Below are 11,543 nucleotides of genomic sequence, written 5' to 3'. Positions count from 1 at the left end.
GCAAGAGTTGGGATTCAAGTTCAGCTCTACCAGGCTCTGGAGGTCCCACTCAAAATACACCACACTGCTTTATAATCTCCCATAAAGCAGTGCTTGCCATCTTCAATGTGCCTACCAATCGCTGAGATCTCTTTTAAATGCAGAGTCTGATTTGGAACACTGGTCAGGGGAGGTGGCTGAGATTCTGTACGTCTAACACATTCCACAGCCATGCCGACACGGCTGGTCCATGGACCACAGTTACAAAGACAAGGCCCCATGGAGACCCTCTTCCAGGGATTCACAATCTTGAGCATGCACTAGCTTTACCTCGGGATGCCTAGGCCCAGATACTTTATAAAATTTCTCTAGTGGATTTCAATGTTCTTTCAGATCACTGATTTGGGCCACTGATTCTCAAAGTGTGTGGATGGAGATGGAGTGTTGGTAGCGGGTAGGGCATGACTTGCAACAGAACCACCTTTGGAGTTTCCTCAAACTGTGGGGGTATGTTTATCTCTTCATGGATACGTATAGTTTCCAAAGTGTACATGTGCCCCTGTTTTGAAATTCAAGTGTGTTTTCTGAACTCACGCCCTTCTGCCTACTTTCTCTTGACATTTGAGGAACACTAAAATCATAAATAAAAGCCAGCTATCCCTGGAAGAATCAGACATAATTCGAGAAACTAGTAAAAACATTTTTAAAAATTGTAAATAGTGTCCTCAGAGAGACCAAGAGGCAATTGTACTCGTAATGCAAGGGTAGTCTACTATGGCCGGGCATGGTGGCTCACGCCTGTAATCCCAGCACTTTGGAAGGCCGGGGCGGGAGGATCACAAGGTCAGGAGTTCGAGACCATCCTGGCCAACATGCTGAAACCCCGTCTCTACAAAAAATACAAAAATTAGCTGGGCGTGGTGGTGCGCGCCTGTAGTCCCAGCTACTCGGGAGGCTGAGGCAGGAGAATCGCTTGAATTTGGGAGGCGGAGGTTGCAGTGAGTCGAGATTACACCACTGCACTCCAGCCTGGAGACAGAGCAAGACTCCATCTAAAAAAAAAAAAAAGTAGTCTGCTATATGAAAAGTTGTCTAAGAACAAGAAACAAAGATCTGGAAATTCAAAGCATGACTGGTGAAATCAAAAATTCAATGGGATAAGCTAAATAATGTAACAGACAAGACTGAGAACCAAATTGGTCATTTGGAAAGGAAATTTCCAAAATATGGAGCAAAAGTACAAAGAGAGAAAATATCAGAGAAAAGTCAAGAGAAATAAAAAATAGATCAGAAGGCTCAATATCTGTTTAATAAAAGTTTTAATAGAAAATGGACATAAAACGAATAGAAGAAACATTTCCTGAACTGAAGAAGGCAGGAGTCTTCAGATTGAAACAGTCCACAGATGTCGAGGATTTATGAACTAAAGACACACTGATGGAACAACAGAATTCTAAGGATAAAGATAAAAAGCATGTAAGTTTACAGAGCAGGGAAAAATATGTTATCTTGAAAAATAACAAGATTCAGGCTGACATGAGATTTCTTTTCATCTGCTAACCTGGATGCTAGACGTCCATAGTGTAATGTCCTGAAAATTCTAAAGAAAAATGCTCTTTAGTATAGGAGATAGAATTTTATACCCTGTCAAATTGGAAATAAGAGGGCAGTGCTCAGAAAGTCATCTTCAAGTGTGTAGGAAATTACAGTGTTCCTCTATCCCTCTATCCGTTTTCTGTGGCTGCTGTAACAAATTACCAGAAACCTGGTGGCTTAAAACACCAGAAATGTATTCTCTCATCATCCTGAAGGACAGAAGTCTGAAGTTAGTATCCTTGGGCCAAAATCCAGGCATAGGCAGTGCCAGCCTCCCTCTGGAGGTTCTAGGAGAGAACCCTCCCTTCCCTGTTCCAACTCTCCTGAGAGCAAGCATTCTTTGGCTTGTGGCTGCGCCACTCTGATCTTTAAGGCCAGCATCTTCAAATCTCTCCCTGATCCGTTTTCAAATCACCTTCTCGTCTGTGTCTGTGTGAGAAACCACCATCTACCTCTTTCTTATAAAGATATTTGTGATTGTATTTAGGGCACACTTGATTAATGCAAGATCATCTCCCCATCTCAAAATCCTTAACTTAGTCACATCTGCAAAGATCCCTTTTTGCCACATAAACTAATACAGGCTCCAGGGATTAGGATGTGAATATATTTTGGGAGCCTACCACAGTTACCAGTCATGCCTCTTAAATAAAAACAGATTTCGAGAAAGTACTCTAGCAAAACTAAAAAAGAATTTTAAAGGAGGATGACATGAGAGACAACAACAACAACAACAACAAAAAACAAAACAAACAAACAAAAAACAAAAAAAACAAGCCAGGCCTACTGGCTTATACCTGTAATCCCAGCACTTTGGGAGGCCGAGGTGGATGGATCACCTGGGGTCAGGAGCTCAAAACTAGCCTGACCAACAGGGTGAAATGCCATCTCTACTGAAAATACAAAATTAGTTGGGCATGGTGGCAGGCGCCTGTAATCCTAGCTACTCAGGGAGGCTGAGGCAGGAGAATTGCTTGAACCTGGGAGGCAGAGGTTGCAGTGAGCAAAGATCATGCCATTGCACTCTAGCCTGGACGACAGAGCAAGACTCCATCTCAGAAAAACAAAAACAAAAATTGTGCAGCTGGAATTGGCCCAGAAGCAGTGAAAAAAGTGGAAAGAAAAATAAGAATTTCCATGTATTAGTCAAGGTTCTCCTGATAAACACAACCAATAGAATAGATAGATAGATAGACATAAAAGGAGATTTATTATGAAAATTGGCTCGTGTGATTATAGAGGCTGAAGAGTCTCATGAAATACCATCTCTAAGCTGGAGCACCAGGAAAGCTAGTGGTGTGACTCAGTTGTGGTCTTAAGGCCTGAGAACCAGGAGATCCGATGGTATAGACTCCCAGTCTGAGGCCATGAGGTCAAATGCCTGGTGGTGCTGCTGGTGCAAATCCTGGATTCCCAGGGCCTGAGATCCAGGAGCTGTAATATCTGAGGGCAGGAGAAGATGGACGTCCCAGCTGAAGAAAAGGGAGTCAATTACCCTTCCTCTGCCTTTTTGTTCTATTTGTGCCCTCAATGGATTAAATGATGCCCACTCACATTGCTCAGGGCCATCTTTACTTAGTCTACCGATTCAAATGCCAATCTCTTCCCTGGAAGCACCCTCACAGACACACTCAGAAATAATGTTTTACCAGCTATCTGGGTAACCCTTAGCCCAGTCAAGTGGACACATAAAATGAACCATCACACTCCACTAGACTCTTCACTCCATAGAAGAGCCTCCTTAGAATGTCACAAGGATCATGACATTGAATTACATTTTCTTTTTCTTTCTAGGTCTGATCATATTATTTGGCTCTTCAGTAAAAAAGTTCATATGTTCACAATGCTGTTCCTTGGTTTTCAAACTTTAACACTTAAATAGCCACAGAATAAACCTGGAAATTATGAAACATTATTAGATCATGAGGAGTTAGTGCGAGAGAGGTAGAAAAAAGAGGGCTTCACTGCTACCCTCACCTTTCACAGTGGGGAGTTAATGAATGCTGTGTAAAGTGAATAAATCACGGCAGATTTTTAGGTAGATTATTGAAAGTAATAGTAGTAATCACTAAAACAATTAAAAAGAGCAATATAAATAATAAAATTGGGTGGTGACATGGAGAGGCAAGAGGTATTGCGAGGGTGCTGAATTCCTAATCCTCCATAAAGGGGAGTCAAAACTTACTATCTAAAGATAAGCCAAGGCCAGGCGTGGTGGCTCATGCCTGTAATCCCAGCACTTTGGGAGGCCGAGGCGGGAGATTGCCTAAGGTCAGGAGTTCGACACCAGCCTGACCAACAAGGTGAAACTCTGTCTCTACTAAAAATACAAAAATTAGCCAGGTGTGGTGGTGCATGCCTGTAATCCCAGCTACTCAGGAGGCTGAGACAGGAGAATCACTTGAACCCGGGAAGCGGAGGCTGCAATGAGGCGAAATCGCACCATTCCACTCCAGCCTGGGTGACAAGAGCGAAAGTCTGTCTCAAAAAATAAAATAAAAATAAAAGATAAGCCAAGAAAATAAAAGCTTTTTTAAAAAAAATTATAATAGGAATTAGCACAAGAAATAAAAACAGAAACTTTCAACAGAGGTTTCTTCTGGGGAGTGGTACTGGGTTTGGAAGAGAATGAGAGGAGATGTTTACTTTTTCCTCAGATCCACCTGTGCTCTTGGAATATTTTTAACCAGGTTCATGGATGACATTTATAGTTAAAAAGTAAGTATAATAATGCAAATAAACATAGCACTGTAAAACATGAAGCAAGTGGCCTGTGAGATTCCCAAGTCTCCTGCCATAGGATCTGTTCCAGGACCCTCTCTGGAGGGCACAGACAATGATGTCTAGAGGCAACACATGAGAATAGTGAGCAGATGTGGATTTCTGTCCTCTGTGGAGCTGGGGATGCAGGGAGGCGGGGCAGCCTCCAGAAGAGCTGTGGGGAATGAGAGCCTTTGTCACACAGTGGAAGGCTGCTAGGAGGCCAGAGGACACAGATAAGGGAGTTAGAATTAGGACCAGGTGGTGGGACCTTTAGAAAGACTTTGGTTTTTTGTAAAGAGCACAGTGACAGAGTGGGTGGCCTCGGGATATAGTGAGTTCCCCATCACTGGAAGTATTCTAGACCAGTATTTAAGGAGGGTGCATAGAGAGGCAGCACAAAAAGAGAACATGAAATTTGGAATCAAATGGGTATAGAATCTGATCCTTGACAATGCTTTGTAGGGGCAGCGTGACATTGAACAAGGCAAATGCAGTAAGGTCTCTGAGTTACAGTGTCCTCATCTGAAAACAGGATGGATAACTGCTAGCTTATAACGTTACTCCAGAGGCTTAAGTGAACCATTCCATGAAAAAATCAGCCAGTAAAGTACTTGGCACTTAGGAAGTGTTGCATAGAGGGTGGATGTCATTATGGAAGCTCGGCTGGGGTGTGAGAAGCAATAGGCCAGATCACCTGTAGGGTCTCTCCATCCTGACTTTTCTATGTCTTTGGAAGCAGAGGTCAGGCCTGGGCACTGAGCTCTGAGGACTTGTTTAAAAGCTCGAGACTCTGAATGCTGAGCCCTTCTTCCATTTCTGCTATGGGGACCACAAGGCTAGAACTAGGGTGGCCTCTTTCCCTTTTTGCCAACTGGAGCCTGAGGAGGTAGGAGACTTAGGAAGTTCTGGATCACACTGTGAGTCAGGAGAAGGGGCCCATCTGCTGGGAAGATGCTAACAGGATCTGGGGCACCTCTTCAAGGAAGGTAGGAGGCTTGGAAAATAACTGTGACTTGCAACCTTTGAAGACCTTGCGCAAAAGCTGCCCCGCAGGTAGGAGACCAGTGCACGACCTTGTCTTCCCATACCTCCACCCCTGGATGGGCAGGCTTCCATTGCAGGCTGTGCTGTTCCTACCCAGCAGACAGTGTGGAGGGAACTCAGGGTGAGACGGCTCATTCTCAGCTGCAGGCATCATGGCACGGACCTGATGGATTCTCCAGACCAGACATCGGGCAGGCACCAGCCTCTTCCAGGGCCATGACCGTGAGCCATTTATAAAGTCAGCTTCCGCATAAGCATGCCCCTGTTCCTGCAAGGACATGACCTGCCTCAGAGCCAGAAACCTGCACCCCACACCCTTAGCCCCATAGAAAACATCACATCAGAAAAGAAGATGAAATTTGTTTTCCTCCTAAAACATTTGACTGGGAGTATCCATGCTCCAAAAAAGCTGTTTGTTTCAGACAGTGAAGTGATGGAGTCCTTGTCAAGGCATGACCCTTAGTGCCAGGACATGAGATGTTCAGCCAGGGCCCACCCCATCCTCAGAAACCCTGGTCTGGTCGCATCCTGTGTGGGTAGGCCCTGGGCACATCCCCACAAGAGGCTGAAGGAGACCCAGGGAGCATGACTGTCCTCTTCCAGCCCTGGGAAAGGAAAGCACCCCCTCACCTGCCGCCCCTCTCTGGGAGCCGGAGGTGGTTCAGCAGACATTGGGTGACACTGACTGCTTCAGGGAAGAGTGGAATGTAGACGTCAAGATGTGAAGAAGGTGAGGGGCTTCCTGGTGGCCTTTTCCTCGCGCTTTTTCTTGAAATGCTCTACATTTACAGAAGGTCAGACGCACTCGACATTCACATGTTCACCGCGCATGACTGAGCTAAATGGAATTTGGGGACTAACGCTCGAGGGCTTTTGCCATGGCTCCTTCTCACAAGGGCGGCATGAAGTGCCGCCCACGTGGCTTCCAACATCTCCAGCCTGCTCCTTCTCCAAGTCAAGCCCAATGGGATGGCCATGCCCAGGTGGTGGTGGTGGTGTGTGTGCACATCTTATGACCCTCACCAGATTGGGGGAAGGTCCAGGAGGGTGAAGATCTTGTCTCATCACTGGATGCCCTCCCCAATCCCCACATGAACTAAGCCAGCAGCTGGCAGGAGTTCACTAAGTTAGGGTTAAGAATTAACAAATGCGTGGACATCTTTTCAAAGCCCTGCAGAGCCGGGGGCTGGGGAAGTCCAGAGGCTTTTGGATGGCAGGCACAGAGGCAGTCCTCCCCATGCTGACACTTCTATGTTCTTTCTCTTTTCTCTCCTCTCGTCATTTTCCTAAAAATTAATAAGAACTGGTATAATGTATAGAAACAACATTGCTAAGGGCTTTCTGCTTCTCATCTCTTTTAATCCTTGCAGAGCCCTCTCAGGTAAATTCATCTATAAAATTATAGATGAGGAGGCTGGGCATGGTGGCTAACACCTGTAATCCCAGCACTTTGGAAGGCCGAGGCATGTGGATGTCCTGAGGTCAGGAGTTCAAGACCAGCCTGCCCAACGTGGTGAAACCCCATCATCTCTACTAAAAATACAAAAACTAGCCAGGTGTGGTGGTGGGTGCCTGTAATCCCAGCTACTCTGGAGGCTGAGGCAGAAGAATTGCTTGAACCTGGGAGGCGGAAGTTGCAGTGAGCCAAGATTGTGCCACTGCACTCCAGCCTGGGTGACAAGAGCGAAACTCCATCTCAAAAAGAAAAAAATATATAGATGAGGAAACTGAGGCTTAGTGTTTAATTTGACTGAGGCTGTTCCAGCTAGCACCTGGAGGCACTGGGATTTGAACCACCTCTGTCTGAACCAACAGCTCTCCCTTCCTTCTTGCCCTTGCCTTTGCTGGTCATTCTCTCATCTCCTCTGCCCATTTGGCCTTGCTCACTGCTGCTCACAGGGCTCAGGGCTGACCTGAAGGCTGGTCCTGAGTCACTCGTGGGCATTTCTCTTCATGGGGCAAGAGGATCATTTTCTAAAGCTGTCCTCTGGTCTCGTTCTCTCCCAGGGGTCATGATACTCACTGGCTTTTGCCCTCAGCCGAATTATCCGGGGACTGTGGACGCTGGCAGTGAATTGTGTCTGGCGGAAAGTACTCAGGCTCTTGAATCCAACAGGCTGGGTGCAAATCTCAATTCTTTCATTTCTTAGCTTTGGCAAGTCAACTGCCCTCTCTGGACTTCAGTTTCTCATCAGAAATGAGTTACTGTAAAGGTTCGATGCAATAACTTGCTAAAGCACTCAGCGCAAGGCCTGGTAGGTGGGAGAGGCTCGCTCATGAGAGCTAGAAAACAGCCTGCCTGTGTTTCTGAGGAACTCCTGGGAGCCTGCATCCCTTGACTAGTCAGTTGAGTTATTAATCATTTTCTAGGCTTTTCATTAGTTTGCTGAGTTTCACCTGTGTTATATGCCTCTTGAAGCTAAAATATTAATAGACTTTAAGGGTAGACTAAAGCATAGGATAAGTTAGAATTTTTTGTTGTTTATTTTTTTATTTTTTGAGACGGAGCCCTGCTCTGTCGCCCAAGCTGGAGTGCAATGGCACGATCTCAGCTCACTGCAACCTCCGCCTCCCGGGTTCAAGTGATTCTCCTGCCTTAGCCTCCTAGTAGCTGGGACTACAGGCACCTGCCATCACACCTGGCTAATTTTTGTAGTTTTAGTAGAGGCAGGGTTTCACCATATTGGCCAGGCTTGTCTCGAACTCCTGACCTCAGGTGATCCATCCGCCTCGACCTCCCAAAGTGCTGGGATTACAAGTGTGAGCCACCGTGCCCAGCCTTTTTAGTTTCTTAAAAAAAAAAAAAAAAAAATTCTCATTTTTGATACTTTTCAAAATACAGATCAAGTAAACTTAGTTTTTACATTTTCTAAAAAATATACATTTTCTAAAATACATACATTTTCTAAAATACACACACACCCATTCATAGCTTCTAAACAACTGCAGGCGTGCGAAAACGTCCCGTGCTCTGGACCCAACTCCAGAGCGGTGGCGAATGGCACAGGCTCTGGAGTCAAACAGCAAGTTTAAATATTGGCTCTATGCTTAATGACCATGTGATGCTGGCAATGATACTGAACAGCCCTGAGCCTCAGTTTCCTCATCTATAAGGTGTGTCTAGCAACAGAACAGTTCATGGAGTCACTGAGAGGGTCTGACAGGAAGCAGAGCCCTGACCATGGAGCCCGGCACCCAGTGAGTGGCAGCCAGCGTCCTGGGGCTGCGTGTGGGACTGCGTGGAGGGACCTGGAGAGATCTTTAAAATCTTTTTCTGTCATCGTTTAAGGTGACCCTGCTCCCCTGCACCGCCCCCCTCTCACCGTCTAGATGTGGTTTTCAAAATGCCTCGGTAAAGGCATTCAGAAAAATAATTACTAAAGGGCAGACGTATTTAACAAATTAACTTTCCTATTGTCATTCAAGGCACTGGCCCCTCAAAAGTGGGGTGAGGTGCTGAGGGTTGAGCTGCAACAGCTGTGAACCCTTATGGGATAAAGCTTATGACTTCCGTCAACTGCAAAGACAGGGTTTACAGCGTTCCTCTGAGTAAACAGGAGAGTGATTTAACTTCAGGGCAGTTAGCTTGGCATCCGCTTTTTGGGATGCCTCTATTTGTTTGTTTGTTTGTTTGTTTGTTTTGAAATGGAGTCTCACTCTGTTGCCCAGGCTGGAGTGCAGTGGCGTGATCTTGGCTCACTGCAACCTCCGCCTCACGGGTTCAAGAAACTCCCTTGCCTCAGCCTCCTGAGTAGCTGGGATTACAGATGCCTGCCACCACGCTCAGCTAATTTTTTGTATTTTTAGTAGAGACAGGGTTGGTCAGGCTGGTCTTGAACTCCCGACCTCGTGATTTGCCCACGTTGGCCTCCCAAAGTGCTGAGATTACAGGGGTGAGCCACCGCACCTGGCCAGGATGTCTCTATTTTATGAAGGATCTGCCCTACTGTAAAAGAGGGCAAAGAAAAGCAAATGCTAAACACAGGTCAAGTGCCCTCCCAGAATGAACTGCTGGGTTTCCACACTTGGCCCACCCTATTCTCCTTACACCCTGGTGGGCTCCCCATGCACGTGCTAAAACGACACATTCAGGCTCACAGTAACGAGAAGTGAGGGTGGACTCACTGAGCAGGTTCTGTATACGCAGCCCAGGCCTACACAGGGATGAGCTAACCTGCCACTGACCCATTTGGACTTGAGTTGGCTTGAGGCCATGAGAAGAGGGAGACTGGTCAAGACCTGGATTCTGGCTCTGCTATCTGGCTCGCCATGGGAGCCCTGGCGAGTCCCAGTATTCCTTTAACTCACTGTTTTGCGAAAAGGTAGATTCTGAGCACAGCTACGGCCCAGGCACTGTGATAAGCCACAGGGCCAGAGAAATGAAAAAAATCCCACCATGGGCCACACACGGCTGTAGGCCCATCTTCATCCCTGTCCGGCCGTGGTGGTGACAGCAGTTCAACCATGCATGGGAGCAGCTAGATTCCTTCTCCCTGGGAGGGAGTCAAAAGTGGTTCCAAAGAGGAGGTGGGGAGGCTTGCCAAGATGGGGCCCATGTGTCCTGACTCCCAGTGAGCAGCGTTTCCCAGCACCCCACTGCTCTCCCTCTCTCTGTTTCCCCAGGTTGGGGCTGGCGGCCCTCCACTACTTTCTGTTCCTTCTTCAAGGCTGACTCTTGCCTTGGACAGACTGAGCTGCCGACTGGCCCCTTCTCTCCACTCTGGCTAAAAGATGACTGAAGCCCCTCTGGGGATCTGCAAAGCCTGCCAGACGGAGGGCCTGGAGTTAAGGTCAGCACACCCGAGGAAGGCGTGTGGTCTTGGTCAACCAGATGCAGGCTCAATCGGCTGTGAGAGGAGCCAGCTGGAGCACCTGGGGCCCAGGAGAGGAATGGCGGCTGTGGTAAAGGGAGCAGCTTGCTGTCTTCCATGCAGACCTGGCCTATCAGGAGGGTCAGGTGAGGCTCTCCGCATCACCCAGTGGTAGGGACAATGACATGCCGGGTTGTTTCCAGGTGATGACAGGCAGAAGACTGGGCCATCTGAGGAAGGCTGAGGATCCTTGGGGGTTGGAATGACGGAGAAATGGCAGAAGAGGCCTGGAAGGACATCCTGGGAAGAGCAAGCTGCTCTGTGCTCCGAGGCCCTGTTCGTCTGAGCTGGGACGGGCAGGCAGAGGTACAAAGATGCAGAACACAAGGCGTGATGAAGTACTTTACTTTCCCCAGGGTTGCTGATGACGTCTATTCTCCTTTGGGAGGTGGCGAGCGATCTGTTCCTGGAAGTGCTTGAGCAGAAGACAGAGCCTTTTGTCAAGGACGTGGCAGAAGAGATTCGAACATAGATTCAAACATTCTTAGGTAGCGATTGGACCAAGCGCCCTCGACTGCCTCTTTTTAGCTTAAGATTCTCTGATTTTATGTTAAAACAGACTTCATGAAAATAGGGAGGACTCTTGAAAGTGAGACCCTCTAATTCCCTCCCTTTCTCTGGGGGGGTGACTGTGTTTAAGGCTTCCTCTTCCCACCAAACGGGTCTTTTCCTCTCCCCTTACTCCCTCCTTTAGTCCCCCCTGCCAAGGCCGGATGAGCCTAGAAGCCAGTGCGGCCCAGGACTCACTTTTGCCCGTTCCAAAGCCCTTGTCAGCTGGAGCCAGGCAATGGTGCAGCCTCTGGGCAAGTGTCTCAAACTTGGGGGCACAAACTCCGTGTTCAACCTGTTTCACTGCAGCAAGCAATGGTTCTTCTGGCACCACACACCTTTGAAACTCTCCTTGTTTTGAGATATTCCCATATTCAATTTCCTTTCTTATCTCAAAAACTAAAAACAGCAAAGTTTATTCATTGCCCATCCCAACATTTTTAATTTCAATACAATTTTTTTCTAAGAGATGGGGGTCTCACTATGTTGCCTAGGCTGGCCTCGAACCTCTAGGCTCAAGTGATCCTCCTACCTCAGCCTCCAGAGTATCTGGGACTACAGGCACATGCTACTGCACCTGGCTTTTAAATTTTCTACCTAGTTTTTTTCCTTTTTAATTTCAGTTGGAACATTCAGCACCAGTCCCCGTTCTGCCTTACAATGCCCTGCGAATTAGCACACATCTCTTTTATTGATTCAGTAATTGGCATTTCCCAATAAAGCAGAGGCTTGTATGGAAAG

At 47.1% G+C, this 11,543-nt stretch overlaps 1 long non-coding RNA gene across 1 annotated transcript; it reads right to left on the bottom strand.

Annotated features, from left to right (window-relative positions):
• Nucleotides 1–1,283: 1,283 nt before the first annotated feature.
• On the bottom strand, nt 1,284–6,811 carry LOC134761079 (uncharacterized). Its single transcript, XR_010139326.1, has 2 exons — nt 6,013–6,811; nt 1,284–5,650 (listed from the first exon to the last, which is right to left on the bottom strand). It is a non-coding gene; the product is annotated as an uncharacterized LOC134761079 (long non-coding RNA).
• Between the last annotated feature and the right edge of the window lie 4,732 nt (nt 6,812–11,543).

This window comes from Pongo abelii, chromosome 2 (genome assembly GCF_028885655.2).
Source record: "Pongo abelii isolate AG06213 chromosome 2, NHGRI_mPonAbe1-v2.0_pri, whole genome shotgun sequence".
Classification (NCBI taxonomy): domain Eukaryota; kingdom Metazoa; phylum Chordata; class Mammalia; order Primates; family Hominidae; genus Pongo; species Pongo abelii.
Note: the sequence above shows the minus strand (reverse complement) of the source record. Positions and strands in the feature narration are given on the sequence as shown.